This window comes from Corvus kubaryi, unplaced genomic scaffold (genome assembly GCF_017639235.1).
Source record: "Corvus kubaryi isolate FWS band 111438036 unplaced genomic scaffold, C.kubaryi_AGA036_p1.0 133, whole genome shotgun sequence".
Classification (NCBI taxonomy): Eukaryota; Metazoa; Chordata; class Aves; order Passeriformes; family Corvidae; genus Corvus; species Corvus kubaryi.
Genome location: NW_024580667.1, coordinates 20,034,930 through 20,049,800, shown reverse-complemented (window position 1 = coordinate 20,049,800; position 14,871 = coordinate 20,034,930). Strand labels below are relative to the sequence as shown.

Sequence of the window (14,871 nt, the reverse complement as noted above, 5' to 3'; positions counted from 1 at the left end):
ACCAGGGCTTTGACTTCAAAGTTCCCAAATAGGAGATCATCAACACCGCTGGAAATTGAGCTAGTGGCTCAAGACAGATATCTGAGTATCTTGATGGAACCTCCCCCAGAAATGGGGTCAATAAGTGGTGACTGGGATTTTGAGGTTGTTCACCAATCATGTAACACATGTCATACGGCAAGGAATAAACATTTTCCGTCCTTTCCGTCCATCATATTTGTGTCTGTAATTCACTGAAGTTGTAGCCTTTGAGCAGGAATCAGAAGTTCAAGAATGGTTTTCACATGTATGTGTAAATCAGCACTAAATAAAAGGAAAAAGAAAAATTAAAACATTTCTGAAAGAGTAGCTATGAGGCAAATACTGAAAGTGAAGATGGAGAAAATGCAGAAAATGCATTTTTTTAATATAGATCAGGTAGAGGAATAAAATCACACTTTGATGAAATCTAATCATTAAGACAAGAGCTGTGGTAGGAGGCAATTTAGCACAAAAAGTCATACTAGGAAAGTCATATACTTTTCCACAAATAGATAATAAGCACAATTAATTTATTTGATGTCTCTGCTGATAAAAGTACATGCATCAGTTTAATAATGAGGTGGCAACTTGGTGCAATCCCATTTTGGAATGCCATAAAAGTTTTCAAAGACGTTGACGTTTAGTTATTTGCTCTGATTTTCAAATTTTAAAAAAAAGCAAACCATCACAACAGCAACAACAACAACAACCTACTGTTATAAAACTGAGCTTATTAGACTTCATGAATTATTTTGGCAAATAATGGCAAGTAATTATAAAGTAGTAAAAGCTGTGGTTTTATTGAAGTTATTCTGTGCACAAGTCTTGCAGTGATCACAACCTAACAGCCAGGTGAGTTCCACAAAGGTAACTTGCAACCGGCACAGACAAAGTGGAGTCATCTCATGATGCTTTCAGTACTGTGTTTATGCTGGTGCACAATTTAGTGCTAACCTCACCCAAATCACAGGCTGACTGCTGGAGTAGGAGCTCATGGAATCTCCTGGAATGCCAACAATGCTCACACCAGCTACTTGACAGACACCTTATGGGACAATAATACTCTATTTGTGTGCTTAAGTCTGACCCACAGACAAAATGCTCAAATAATCTATCAGTTTGTCTTGCTTTCTCTCAGATCTGGCTAATGCCCAGCAGAATAATCATTATTCATAGAATTCTGTTAGCAAAATTTTAAAATCTTAAAAAAATTACATGTGTGCAACACATCAGTGATTGTCAGTGATTGTGTGCTCATAAAGATTCACATAACCATAACAAGGCTGATCTCAAAGATATGTCTACAACTGCAGAAATTAGAGCAATGCTTCAGCTGTGTTTTTATGGTATGTGTGTACTGCCCCAATTTTTTTCTTTTTTGAAGCCTGATTTCACTTTCATGGAAACACACCCATATTTGCAGAAATTCAGTTCTAATATTTTGGAATTATGTGGATTATACATACACATTATATGAAGGATGCTGCAAGTATATAAGATCAGATGAGTGAAGTTTGCTACAAACTTTTCTGATTTTCATCTCCCTAAACCAGATGTTCACTATTTTAACATTTGGAGAAAAATTAATATCTTTATGTTCCAATGTTTTGGATTCTTTCTTTCCAAAGTTCATGTTGTATGTATTTAGGAAAGAAGCCACCTTTTATATGATTTATCTAAATTTCTCTGCAGACGAAATAAAATTTTTAAAAAAGGTGCATTTTGAAATATACAAACACATTTTGAAAAAAAAGTGCTTAGAATATACCCTTATTTTGTAAATTCAACATAGTGTTTTCAATAATTCAGTCAAAACAGAATTCTGAACACCATAGTTTGGCAACTAAAAAGCATGTAATTGAGATTTAAAACATGGTGTCCCCAGACTGAGTTTGTAATTGTTAAAAATTTTTAGTTTTGTTGGAATAACATTCTCAAGCAAAAAGTTATTTAGAGAAAAATTGTCCTGAAAAGTTGAATGATGTCTATATATGCTTTAGGGAAACCAATACTTACAACAATATATTTGGTTTTAGGGAGAAGTGTGAAAATTGCTGTGTGAAAATTAAGTGGTGTTCATTTTAAAGATTAATGTAAAAAAAGGCATTCGAACAAAAATACTCCTTCATAGATGAAAAACAAAATAAAACTACATCTCAGGTGCATTGTTTTGCTGTTCCCTGAGGCCTGATATTTCTGGTGTGAAATACATACAGACATACTGCACTGTAATGCTGCAGCTGAGACCTATCAAGAAGCTCTGAGATGATTGTGCCTAGAATCTCCTGCTTTATTCTCCTATTACATGTCTAGTAAACTCTCACTGAGTTCTTTTGAAATCCACACTCTTTCAAATGCATTCACCATAAAAATGGAGTTACCTTATATAATTCTTGGCCTCTTATGTACTGAAAAAAAATACTTCATCTTTTCTTGGCAGAATTAGTGATTAACTAGGCACAGACCCAAGACTGCTCTTTGCTAGAGTTGGTTTTTCCTGTTTCCATTTTTAAATAATGTAAATTCAGTAGCTAGAATTTTTGGGAATACTTACAGATGAACACAGAAATAATTTTTCTAATTATAGTAATAATAATAACAACAACAATTAATCTTATGTTAGAAAACTTAGAGTAGCATGAGGATTTCTATGAAAGAAAGATTAAAGTAATGGTGAACCTGTAGGTCTGGACACAAAAGACAGCACATTTCAGTGTTAAACTAACCAGCCCCAGTGGGGTGCACAGAAACTGGAAATATCAATTCAGATGTTAATGAGTGCTGAGACCTACAGACAAGATGTAACTAGGCCACTATTAGCAAACTGCAACTTCAGGTCTTGGACAATCCTCCAAATCTTTTGGAGTAATCCAGATGGAATAATTGCTTGGATGACATCCTAGCAAAGGATATGGTAGAACAAACTAGTTTTCTGAAGTGGCCCGTACTCCATCTGTAACTCATTCTGCTCATACCAGGGACCTCCTAGGGTCTCACAGTCCTATTTGTATTTCCATTAGAGATTCCCACCTGTTGTGGGAAATTTTTATTCTTATTATTTTCTTATTTTTATTCTTATTATTATCTTATTTTGAATGAGAGTTCTTTTAGGGTGCTTTTCATTGAGAAATTCATAGAGATTTCAAGAGGAAAACAAGCTAATGTGTGATAGAGAAAGGATCTGTAAGGGATGAAGAGAAGTGTAATGCTGTTACCTTTTAACAGTGACCATTCTGTACCAAAATATTTAGAAGGACAGAACACAGAATAAAGCTTTGAGGCCCTGAAGGGATCTGAAAGAAAGCCTCAGACACAACAATCAGAAACCTTGATATCCTTGGCAAGTTGTGGCTCATCTCTTCCAGCCAAATTAGAAGCGACAAGTGTAATTGCTGAACACATCTCCTCTACACAATGGCTGATGTTCTCTGGAGAAATCCTTTTGCTCATGTAAAAAAACCTCATCAACACTGAGATAAGAAGAGGAATCTGAACAAGCTCCAGAAGTGGGCTAATGAGTGAAACTCATGAGGTTCAACAAGATCAAGTGCATGTGCACTCACAGCCCAGAAAGCCACGTCTGTCCTGGACTGTCTCAGAAGAAATGTGACCAGAAGGAGGTTGAATGAGGTAAATCTTTCCTGCTACTCCACTTTCCTGAGGTCACTCTTGGAGCAGTACAACCAGCTCTGGGGTCCATCCAGCATAGGAAAGAAATGGACCTGTTGGAGGAGTTCCAGAGGAGGCCCACCAATAGGATCAAATGGGCTGGAGAATCTCTCCTGTAAGAGAGGGGGAGTTTTTGAGGCTAGAGAAGAGAAGGCTCTGGGGAGACCTTATCCCAGCTTTCAGTACCTAAAGGGAGCTTGTAAGAAAGATAGGAACAAACTTTTTTAGTACAACCTCTGGCAACAGGGGACAAGGGGTCGTGGTTTTAAACTGAAAGAAGATAGATGTAGACTAAGAGAAGATTTTTTACAAGGAGGGTGGTGAAACACTGATATAGGTTGCCTAGGAGGTGGATGTTCCATTCCTGGAAGCATTCAAGGTCAAGTTGGATTGGTGCTCTGAGAAACCTGATCTAGTTGAAGATGTCCCTGGTCACTGCAGAGGGCTCAGATAAGAAGACCTTTAATGTTCCCGACCAATCCATACTATTCAATGATTCTAAGTCTAGAAAACCAACTAATTGGTAAATCAACAGCAGTACATTAATTCACTCAAACCTGAATTAAATGTTATCTATTTCATATATTGCACACTGAAAGAAAAAGAAAAAATTCAGATATTCAGAGCAATATGTAATGAAATATGATTTTTAACCAAATAGAGTTATTATTGTTTATCACCCTGTCATGCCAGCTTGCTTTTGACTAGCTAATACACTCAATAACATTACAGAAGTTAGAAAGAATTGTCTTTGAATTATATTTGGTGAATAATTACAAATCATGAATAATGAATATCAAAATGAAGGAAACTGTCTGCACACATTTCATCAACAGAAAGAACTAAATACATTTAATATATTTTTTAAGGTATTCTTTACCTTCTAGTTACCATCAGATATATATGGAGAGATGAGTAGAAATATCTAAATGAAAATGTATAAGCTGTTAACTTCAATGCCCTCTGTCATAAAATCAAGCCATTGACAGCAGTCATAAATGCAGTGTTTAATATCTTAAACCAGGCAGAAACAGAATTCGTGTGGCAACATTAAAAAATAAATAAATAATTCAAATATTCATCAAGGAAAAAAAACCACTTAAAAATTACAACAAAGGAATAGGTCAAATCTAAAAAATCTGAGTAATGGTCCTACACACCATTGTACCTAGTAAAAGCATGGAAATCAGAAAATTCAGTAAGCTTTTAAATTGCAGATGAATCCGAAAATTAGAAACAAATCACTGCTGCAGTATGTGCCCCAAGGCTGTTAGTCTCTTCAGACACATCTGAAAGATTCTGTTGATGAATGTGTTCAACACAAGAAGATAAATTAAATTTCAAATTATGTATTTTTCTGGAAAAGTGAAATTATATTATTTAATATTGAAATTATATATTTTCCTGCAAATAGGACTCCAAGATATCTGTGTCACAAAGTGCTAGCAGTGGGAGACATTCATATATCAAAAGTGCATGTCTCATTTCAGAAAGATGTAGTATTCATATCTTAAGTCTTTTTTGAGGATACCACCATGATTCTATTCCACAATCTCCATTTTTTGGTTTTGCTTAAAATAGCTGCCAAATGAAAAAGTCCATCTTTCCCTATCCATTCTTACCCTCTTCTTTTCTCCTCTCTCAATCAAAAGACGCAAGGAGCAGAAGGATGTAGTCTGTCAATATATCCCAATTTAATACAAACCCCTTGGTCATACCAGGTTCAATGTCTGGAGAACTTCCACATTGCCACAGAAAATTAAACTAATCTGGATAGATTCACAGGAAGCTGTATTTTCTGCTGAATGAAAGCTTTGGTGGCTTTTACCATTTTCCATTTCAGACTGAAACCATTAAGGAAACACATGAACACCTGAAAAACAAAGTGATTCTAAGACTTCCAGCTGTGAGTTGCATTAGGGCTTTTTACAATTACCCATTTTCTAGCTGCCAATTTAAAATGATCTGGTTATTACATTTTTTCTCAAAATAAGGATCAAGTTCCTTTAAGGTTTAGAAAATGTTGTGGTGATGGAGAGACCACCCTGTTGGGGCTGTTCCTGTTGCACTGTGCTTTCTGCACTGAAATTTTCATCCATTTTCATCCACACTGGAAATTTCTGTGTTGAGTCTTCACTGAGTAACTACTCAGCCTTCATGAAAAGTCCGTGTGCCTTCATGGGGGTACGTGGGAAGAGGTAAGCTGAACTGGGGAGGCTGTGACTGTTGGAGGGAAAAAGATAGAATAGAGGGATAAGAGGGTAGAAGAGTTCCAGGATGACTTGGCTTGAGGAGAATAAACCTGGTATCAGGATTCAAAACTGGAAAGGTGTGGAGAATATGCTAGGCAGAAAGGGAATTAAGGTTTCAAAACAACGTTTTTCTATTTGATCACCAGTTATGATTAGGTATTCAAATTAATAATCCTAAACTGAGCGTAAGTAATTTTAAATGTAACACTAGAAAATGTTCCATTTTGCCCTTTAATTTGGAATGCTTATAAGAGACATTATTTTTTTTTAATCTTGTAAAAGAAAGGAAGGTTGAAAACAGGGACTAAAATAACACTCCTCATATTTTCCTACCTGACATGAAGATAAAATATATCTTAGGAACAGGAGATAATACTGTGCAATGTCTGCAAGTTTTCTGCAGTATGATTTTATTCTGTTATTAACTCACTGAATGTAACCAGTGTCAGAATACTGAAAACTGATGTGAGATTTCTATTAATAACACTGAACACAAACTTTACCAGAAGATATATTTGGTACTTATGTCAAGAACAAGTCTTCCAGATGAATATAAACAGAGTATTTCTAAAAAAATAAAATTATACAGTGTATGGTATCTTTATACTGCATTTTTAATAATATCCATAATTAGCCTGCCTTCCTTCCTTCCTTCCTTCCTTCTTTCCTTCCTTCCTTCCTTCCTTCCTTCTCCTACATAGATATCTACCTCTCTCTCTCTGTTTACCTATTTACATTCTTATATTCAAGAAGTCAGGCTGTAAAATTCAGTTTCTCCTTTTTCTTTACAGATTATGAAAGGATTTATTCATCTCGTGATACAAGGGGAGCACAAGTCAAAGAAAGAAGGTAACAGCAAAAACAAGTTTGAAAAACAAACTGGAAATTAAACTGAAAAAAATAAAGGAGTTTCTTAGAGTTTATTGATTTTTGAGGTACTGATAAAGGCAGACCTAAGAAAAGAAAATATGCTGGATCTGAGTGCGTTCTGTGGAGAAGGATGGGAGTATACACTTCAAAACTGTGATCTGGGAAAGTCATTTAGCATCACGTCAGCTCAGTTTTCCTAAATATAAACTGGTGAAGCTGGTGGAAAACAGTTTTGAAAGTCGTCTCTTGCTCAGGCACAATGTGCTTACAGATGTTCTCATGCCAAAGGGATAAGGAAGTTACAGAGTCCCACAATCTACTGTGTGGGATCTTTGTGTTTGTAAGGTTCATTCTTCATGTAGAAGATTCTCTCTATCTTAGTCTAACACACTGGATTTAGTAACCTCGTTGCCTCTGCTGCTCTGCAGAGGTTTGGATGGGATTTTGTATACTAAAGAGGAGTATATGGAAGAGTCTGTGTCAGAGATGAAGTAATTTCAATGAGTAAATTAACTCTGTTGCTGCTTGCTGCTCTCTCAGAATGTTTTAAGGTGCTTATATCAATAAGATCAAAGATCATGGGAGAAAGTATGTCTAACAACTTGTGAAAGAAAAGAAAATAGAAAGATCTGAGGAAACTTTTCTTTTCCACCCAAACACAGATCCAAAGACAGAAGGAAACACTGAAACATTCATAAAAGCATCTCTTCTGTCCTACAATCCAAACATCTGGAGCAGCTGCCTTTGGCACTTCTTGATGCTGACGTAGTTTCTTTGTTAGATGTTACTCAAGATTCTCAAGTTTGTCTTGCAATACTTGAAATCATAAGGCACTGTAGATTTTAGAATTTCATAGTACGACTATATGACTAGGCAAGCACTTAGGAGTTATTTGGTTCATAGATTTCGATTGCTTCTTATTTTTTATGTTTAATTATTGTAACATTCATTTCATGTTTAATCATCACTATTCCACTTTCTGTCAGAATGAAAGAAATTTGACTCCTGCTAAGATCTTGTCCTAAAGGATTGATTTCGCTAAGAATGCTGGAGCCTAAAACAGGACTTCAGGTACCTTAGTTAGTTTTTCTTCTGATCAATGTACAAATGATCTAAGCATTTTAGCACCCATATTCAAATTAAAACTTGACAGAACCCAGAAAATTAGTTGCTACAGTGCAATAGAATTTGAGGCCTGAGTCTTTACCTATGTTTTGTCTAGGGGGATTTTTTCTGGGAGATGGAAAATTGAGTTTGGAATGGATGAATCAAAACCAGGAAATGATGATAACAAAGTTTCTTGCAGACTTATTTAGCACATCCATTTTCTACTGCAACAGTTGCATGTAGTAAGGATATCAGCCTTATTTAATAATTCAAGCATAACAGATGAAAGTGTCCACTCTCAATAGACTTTTCCAAGCTGCACCACATCAGAAGAGTTGCCTGCAATAACAGAAGTTCAGGATTATTCAGCATTCAACAGCCTCTCCCAACCAGCCCTGAGCAGGAACAGAGCTCTTCAGCTTGCCCTAAGCACATCTTAAGTTTAATTAATGGAATGTAAATACTTAACTAATTTTCAGGTACAATTCCAGGACCAAGCAGTTAAAACATTAGTCACAAAACTGCATAACTCTTAGGACCTAAAATTGTTTTTCTTTGGTGTTAGTCCTTCTCTGCTGCAAGACAGGAAGATTGGGTTTTCTGCATTAGATTAAACTTTGAGAAGATGCCTACTGTGCTGAAAAGGCACAGTCGGAAGTGGAAGCATCTGCAATGATGTGATAGTGTACACATGGTGGATGGGAGATGTAGCTTCTGCTGATTATAAACATCAATTCCTCAGCGGGAAGTCCCACTGACAATATTAGTAGTTTTTACTTAGGAACAAGTACATCCTCCAAGTTCTGTCTAATGTGAAAAGATTTATTTAAGAGAAGGTGAAAAGCTAGCTTTGTTATTGCTTTTGTATGGCTCTTGCCTATATCACAGGGCTGTAGGCAAAAATATAGCAGGAACTATGGAACACCAACATGAAATTTGTGTTAAAAAATAGATCAAGATCACATAGATGCTTGTGTCAGAAGTAGTTTATGTCCCACTTAAATAACACTTTGTTTTTACACACCTAGGACACTTATTCAGATTTTATCATGTTGAAAATGCTGTTCTTTTAAGTTACATTAACAGAAAGACCATTCCTGAATCACCTTCAAAATAAAGGCAAGGAAAAGGTAGAAGTAAGCAAACAGCAGCAAAATGAAATAGAAAGTAAGCCAGCATTGTAGCTGACGAACTAATTAGTTTTAGCACATGACCAAGCTGGAAAGCTCTGATGAAATAACTATATCATAATTCTGTCATTTGCTAGATATAAACCCAAAGTAGATTATACATTTTAATTGCATTCTGATGAGGACTAGACTCCTTCAGTGTACACATTACTTCATTTTCCCTTTAAATCAGTGTCTTTTTGTTCTCCTTTCTATTTATTCCTTTGGAGCTCTGAAGCATCAAATCATCTATCTGAGCAGTTTCCAACATGAATCCCAAAGCTGAGGAATGATTTATACCAGAACCTCATGTATCAGCAGTGCTGTACTTTTTCTCCAGAATTTTGTCATATCCTGTTTTGCATATCTTGAGTATAAATGTATTTTCCACAGGGGCAGGATACGGTTTGTTTTGATCCCCATCTGAAAGAGACTCAAAAGCCAAATGATGAAAAACAGACTCAAACTTCTTTCTCCACTGAGTTTGACAAATTATTCTAATATGCAGCAATCATAAGGAAAAGGTAAGAAGGTTCCGAACTCAAGCACTACCGCCTCCCTCTATGTGGGAAAAATAGATTTTAACTTATAGAGTGCTTCTTTTTCTGCTTAAAAGCATGATTTGAAAATGCCTATTTGCATGTGATAGATTAGATAGATAGATAGATAGATGGATGGGATTTCTTCTTACTGCTTTGGAAGGAATTACTCATAACATATTTCATGGAAAAAAAAGAAATTTGGTACTTCCCCTCACCTATATGATAGACTATAACTACAATTTTAAATTCTAAATATCTAAATATTCTTTAAATTATAAATATTCTTTAAATTCTAAATAATTTTAAATTAAATTTCATCTCAGTAGTTCAGACACATGTCAAGTTGCAGACTGTGCAGAACCAAGCTGCCCATTCCCAGATCCCAAAGGGTTTGCCTGCATAGCCCTGTCTTCTGCATCCTTGGGCACTTAGAGCAGGGCTCTCAGGAACACAGTGTCTTTCTGCAGAATTAGAGTCTGTATCAATGAACCCGGAGAACACAGAGGCAGTGCACACCACTATCACCTCCCGACGCATCAGTGCCAGCACATGGTCAGACTCTGGACAGAGGAGCTGGGAACACAGCTCCTCACTGTACCAGCACAAGTTTAGGTCTCTGCCTCCTGTTAACCACTCTTCCTAAACCGAGGTGAAGTGGGACAGTCTAATTAACACCATGGATCTGGCCTTGGTCCACCAGAACTAATTGCAGCTCTTTTTGTACCATAACCACACCGCAGTGCTGGTTTTACAAGGGCTGACAGAGGCTCAGCAAATTTGTTTCAGTGCTGCTCTGCTTTTGGTATCTGATGGCAATAAAGGCATATGAAAAAGACATTAGGCCTGATAGATCAGTCTTGATAGACTGTGGCTAGGCAACATGGACATAAAGCAGAGATTATCTGGAGCCAAAATACATTGCCCACAGATAGTGGAGGTATTCAGGCTCCATGATCTTTCATTCACTTCAGATGACTGCATAAATCCCAATTAGATTTCAAGTCACTTCTGTGAATAAGGCCATAAGTACTTTTCTCTCTCTCTCTCTCTCCTTCTATTCTGGCCATTTACTTGTCCATGAATGTCAGTGTCCCAGGGTGCAGAATAGGAAAGGCTGTTCTGTATCCTGGGACACTGGAAAATTCAGGTACAGACTTAGAAGATCAGCATTTATTTAGGAGCAATCGCACAGTGTAAGGGTATATAAAGATCTCAAAACCCCTCTCTGATCTTAATCTGTATAAAAAGGAAAAAAATTTGCACAACTTTAAAAAAAAAATTATCTGCATATTGATATGCAGCCTTTAAAGAAACCTGGAAAGGGAGAAAAGCGAAATTTGAGTAATTTATTAAATGTTGATTTATTTTCTTCCCCATCTGTGTCAACTGTCCACAACTAAACTGTTACTGGCACAATAACCTGTTGTGACTATTTCCTCTGCAGGCTTTCATAACACACTGTGAAAGTTGCATGTCAGGTCCCAGTGTCCTACTTTAAATTTGAGGTCCTCCTCTTAGACAGGTCAGCTGCCAGGATTAAATAAACTCTGTCAGTCTTGGCCTGGAACTGAAGATTTTGCTCTCCTGATTACAGTTGGCATACAGCATCTTCTGGATTATCACTGGAACAGGTTTTCCAGAAAAGCTACGGTTTCCCCTTCCCTGGAAGTGTTCAGGGCCAGATTGGATGGGACTCTGAGCAACCTGGTCTGGTGGAAGGTAACCCTGCCCATGGCAGGGGAGTTGGATTTATAATGTCTTTAAAGTCCCTTCCAACCCAAACTATTTTATAATTATATGTTGTTATGATTTTATGATCCAGCATACTTTCAACAAAGATAATTTTGTTCTTTCTTTCATATTTTTATCACCACTAGTGGAAGATGAGAGAATTGTGAGGGAAGATGAGGGGAAAATGAGGGAAGAATGAAGAAAGAATGATTTTTTTTTTCATTACTCCATGTCCTCAGCAAAGTATGGCAAGATTTACTGTTTAGTGGTTCACAGGCAGTATTATTTGGCCATATGAGGTTCTAAGGAATTGAAACATGAGTCAGTCCACAGTAACCAAGTCAACATTGAAACACAGTGCCTGCAAATTGACAAACAGTGGTGGGGTTGCTTTGACAAAAATCTATGTCATGATATACACGTACCAAGCTGTGTCTCAGCTGGCTGTGCAGATTTTATAGTGATGAGTTTCAGACAAAACTCTTAAAGAGGATGTCTAAGAAACTAAATACCTATATTATCTAATAACTTGTTGTAAAGCCTGAAGCAGTGAATGGCAAAATTATTACACTGAATATCAGTTGCCTATGAATATGTACATAAATAAAATCAGACAAATTATGGATGTATATAAAAAGTAACCATATTTCTTGCTTTTCTTGTTTTACCCTCCAATAAACAATTTAAACAAAACTATCTATTTTAATACCTTATTTTTCTGTGAAATACTTGATATTTTCATCATTAAACACAATTCTATCTGTGGTATTCATTGATTCCAAAGGATGCTCTTAATTTTATTTTCAATAATGTAGGCATCATGTTTAATGAACACAAACAGTTCTTTTTAGGTCTGAACCAGTGGGAACCACAGAACCCTGAATTTATTCCATGAATCCTCAGTAGATGGCATGGGTTTTTGCTCTTTACTTGCTGAACATTTCACAAGATAAAAAGTTTTGCTGTAGGATTTAATCTAAAATGTCTTGCCATTAGTGGAAAACTATATCTTGAAAATATTTTCCCCTTTTGTGACATTTCTTGTTACACTGTGAAGGTAAAAGAATAAAAATAGAACACAAATAAAAATGACTGGTTTAAGTCAAAATTATCTTTGACCATATTGCAATTTATGACTTTATCTTAGAATTTTTAAAGTTCGATTTCACTTTTCTTAGCTGGAGTAATGATTCATTAGATATAACAATGCAAAAATTCAAAATGTTATGTAAAGAATTAATTTTGCAGAACAGTAAATATAGTTTTACTTGATCTGTGTAAAAAATAAGTCATATTTCAATATTCCTTATGAAGTGAATGAGGCAATTTCTTCATCATTTAGCAGTGATTTAAAAGTAAGTAGAAAATAACATGAGAAGAAAAAAAGAAACACAGCCTGGGTCTTTGGCTATACTTCTCAGCAATGCTAATTAAGATAAGGTCCTCAGCAATATCACGTGATGTCTGTGATGCTCCTTTTACTGTGGAATGTGGAATGTCTGAGTGACTGCTTGGGGAAGGACTAAGAGGCCAACTTGTTGTTGGGCAGAGAGCTGCTAGAAAAGCATTAACTGCCCATAAAGAGTAAATAAAAAACAAATTTATGGTATTAATTTCATGAAAAAAAAAAATTAGTAAACACAGATAAATTCAGTGTCTTTTCATAACTGTTGAAAGCTTGTTTTCATGGAGTTTGCTTAGCAGTCTGCCTTTTTCCTTTATTTTTATTTGAAAAGATATGTCTCAAAGCATCTTATTTTTTTACTTTGCCTTATTTTACATATTCTTATGTGTTTTATTATGCAGTTTATATATTTTTCTTATGCAGTTTATATATATACAGCTTATACTTCATGTCTAGGATTGATTTTTACTTGATGTATATGGTCAACTTCACAGGAAGAAAAAATTCCAAGCACTCAGTGTGCACTGATTGGGCCTCAGCTGCAGGTAAGCTGGATTTTAACAAGATTTGTTACAAGTTCAGCTCAGAGAATGTTAAGAGAAAAATCAGCACTAGTGATTTTCAGTCTGAAGTTGATAAACATCATATGAAGGTTCCACTATTGATTCAGTCTGGTACATGGGCAGACTGGGTCTGGTCAAATCCAAAGACAAATCTATACCAGTCACCAATCTGAAAAACATAAGGTAGTGTTAGGCCTAAAATATTTTAATATCTCTTCAGAAAAAACATCATTGTTAACCTTTAGCCTTCTTGGGAAGTCTGGTCATTTCTGAGCCTCCAGACACAGATGGGATTGATGAAAACCAAGAAGCTCATGTGGCCTGAGCATCAATGAGCTTACTACATACCTGTGAAAGATGCCTGGCCTGGGAATATGGCAGATATGCCAATTTCTTAGCAATCTGCAAAAAAAATGTCAGAATCTGACTGAGACTGTATTTCTTTTCTGCAGGACTCTGGTTAACAAGATTGTCTCAGAAAATAAATGGTGCAGCTGTTATTAAAATCTGCGTGGAGAAAAGATAAAAGTCTGACTGCCAATTGCTTGTCAACATCCTTTGGGTGCATGACAAATCTACTTTATCAAGAGCAAAGCATTGGTTTCTGTGTAGCTTTCAGTGATTTAATAAAACCCAAGTGTGCAAGCTTAGCCTGATATGTGTGAGCCCTTTCCCATGTGGTTTCTGATGTTTCTGAGATAGCTGGGAGCTCTGATACCAGAATAGTTTGGGAGAACCCTGGAGAACCCTCTTCCACTTCATTTTAAGGCTGCTGTACCTATCCCATTTCCAATGTATCGTCTGGTAACCCCATAACTGATATTAGAAGTCAATTTCAAGCCACAGATGACTTGATTAAACTCTTCAGACTCCTATTTCATTGGATTGAGACTGCCAAAAAGAAAAAAGAAATTCTTCTACACAAACAGACACATTGAATTGGAACAATTTGCTAGTTTTATGATAGGCTTTGGACTACGTTGTTGCTTTGAGGAAAAGCAATAATACGCATAAAATCGCATCTGGAAGGGAGAGGTGAGTGGGAATCACCTCCAAGTCTCCTTTGAAGAAACTGCGGATGGCGAAGTCATCTCTCATTTCTATGAGGGCAAGCAAGCAAAATGCGTGCGGTCTTAAGAGGAGCTCATTCTCCCCCACATTAAAGCTTTTACACCAGTGTTGTAGACTGGAACATTGTGAAACATCATTATTTCACAGACATTTTTCCGCGAGGAAGTGACTACTCCTCAGCAGATTGCAAGACACTTCTATGCCACTCTATGGCCAAGTGGCCTGAAAAGTTTCAATAACTAATGTTGTTAATGGTTCAGAGGGATGAATTCTGAGTCTTCAGAAGCACACATGTGGCATAACTTGAATATATAGCCATGCCACAGTTAGTTCAACTATCCTGATGCACTGACAATTTCTTTAATCATAAGGATGACAAACACTAAGTGTTGAAGATAAATACGCAGAAGAGTGAAGAAAATCACTCATAACTCATACATATAGATAGTATTGCTGCCAATAACTTAAACA

The 14,871-nt window shown here is 36.3% G+C and overlaps 1 long non-coding RNA gene across 3 annotated transcripts; it reads left to right on the top strand.

Annotated features, from left to right (window-relative positions):
* The first annotated feature begins 349 nt into the window (after nucleotides 1–349).
* Nucleotides 350–14,259, top strand: LOC121669435. Of its 3 annotated transcripts, XR_006017766.1 has the most exons (5): nucleotides 350–5,888; nucleotides 6,734–6,791; nucleotides 9,482–9,612; nucleotides 13,261–13,311; nucleotides 13,782–14,259. It is a non-coding gene; the product is annotated as an uncharacterized LOC121669435 (long non-coding RNA). The 3 variants fall into 3 exon arrangements; XR_006017764.1 differs by lacking the exon at nucleotides 350–5,888 and having other exon boundaries at nucleotides 6,606–6,791; XR_006017768.1 differs by lacking the exons at nucleotides 350–5,888; nucleotides 13,261–13,311; nucleotides 13,782–14,259 and adding an exon at nucleotides 11,225–11,327 and having other exon boundaries at nucleotides 6,606–6,791.
* The last annotated feature ends 612 nt before the right edge of the window (nucleotides 14,260–14,871 follow it).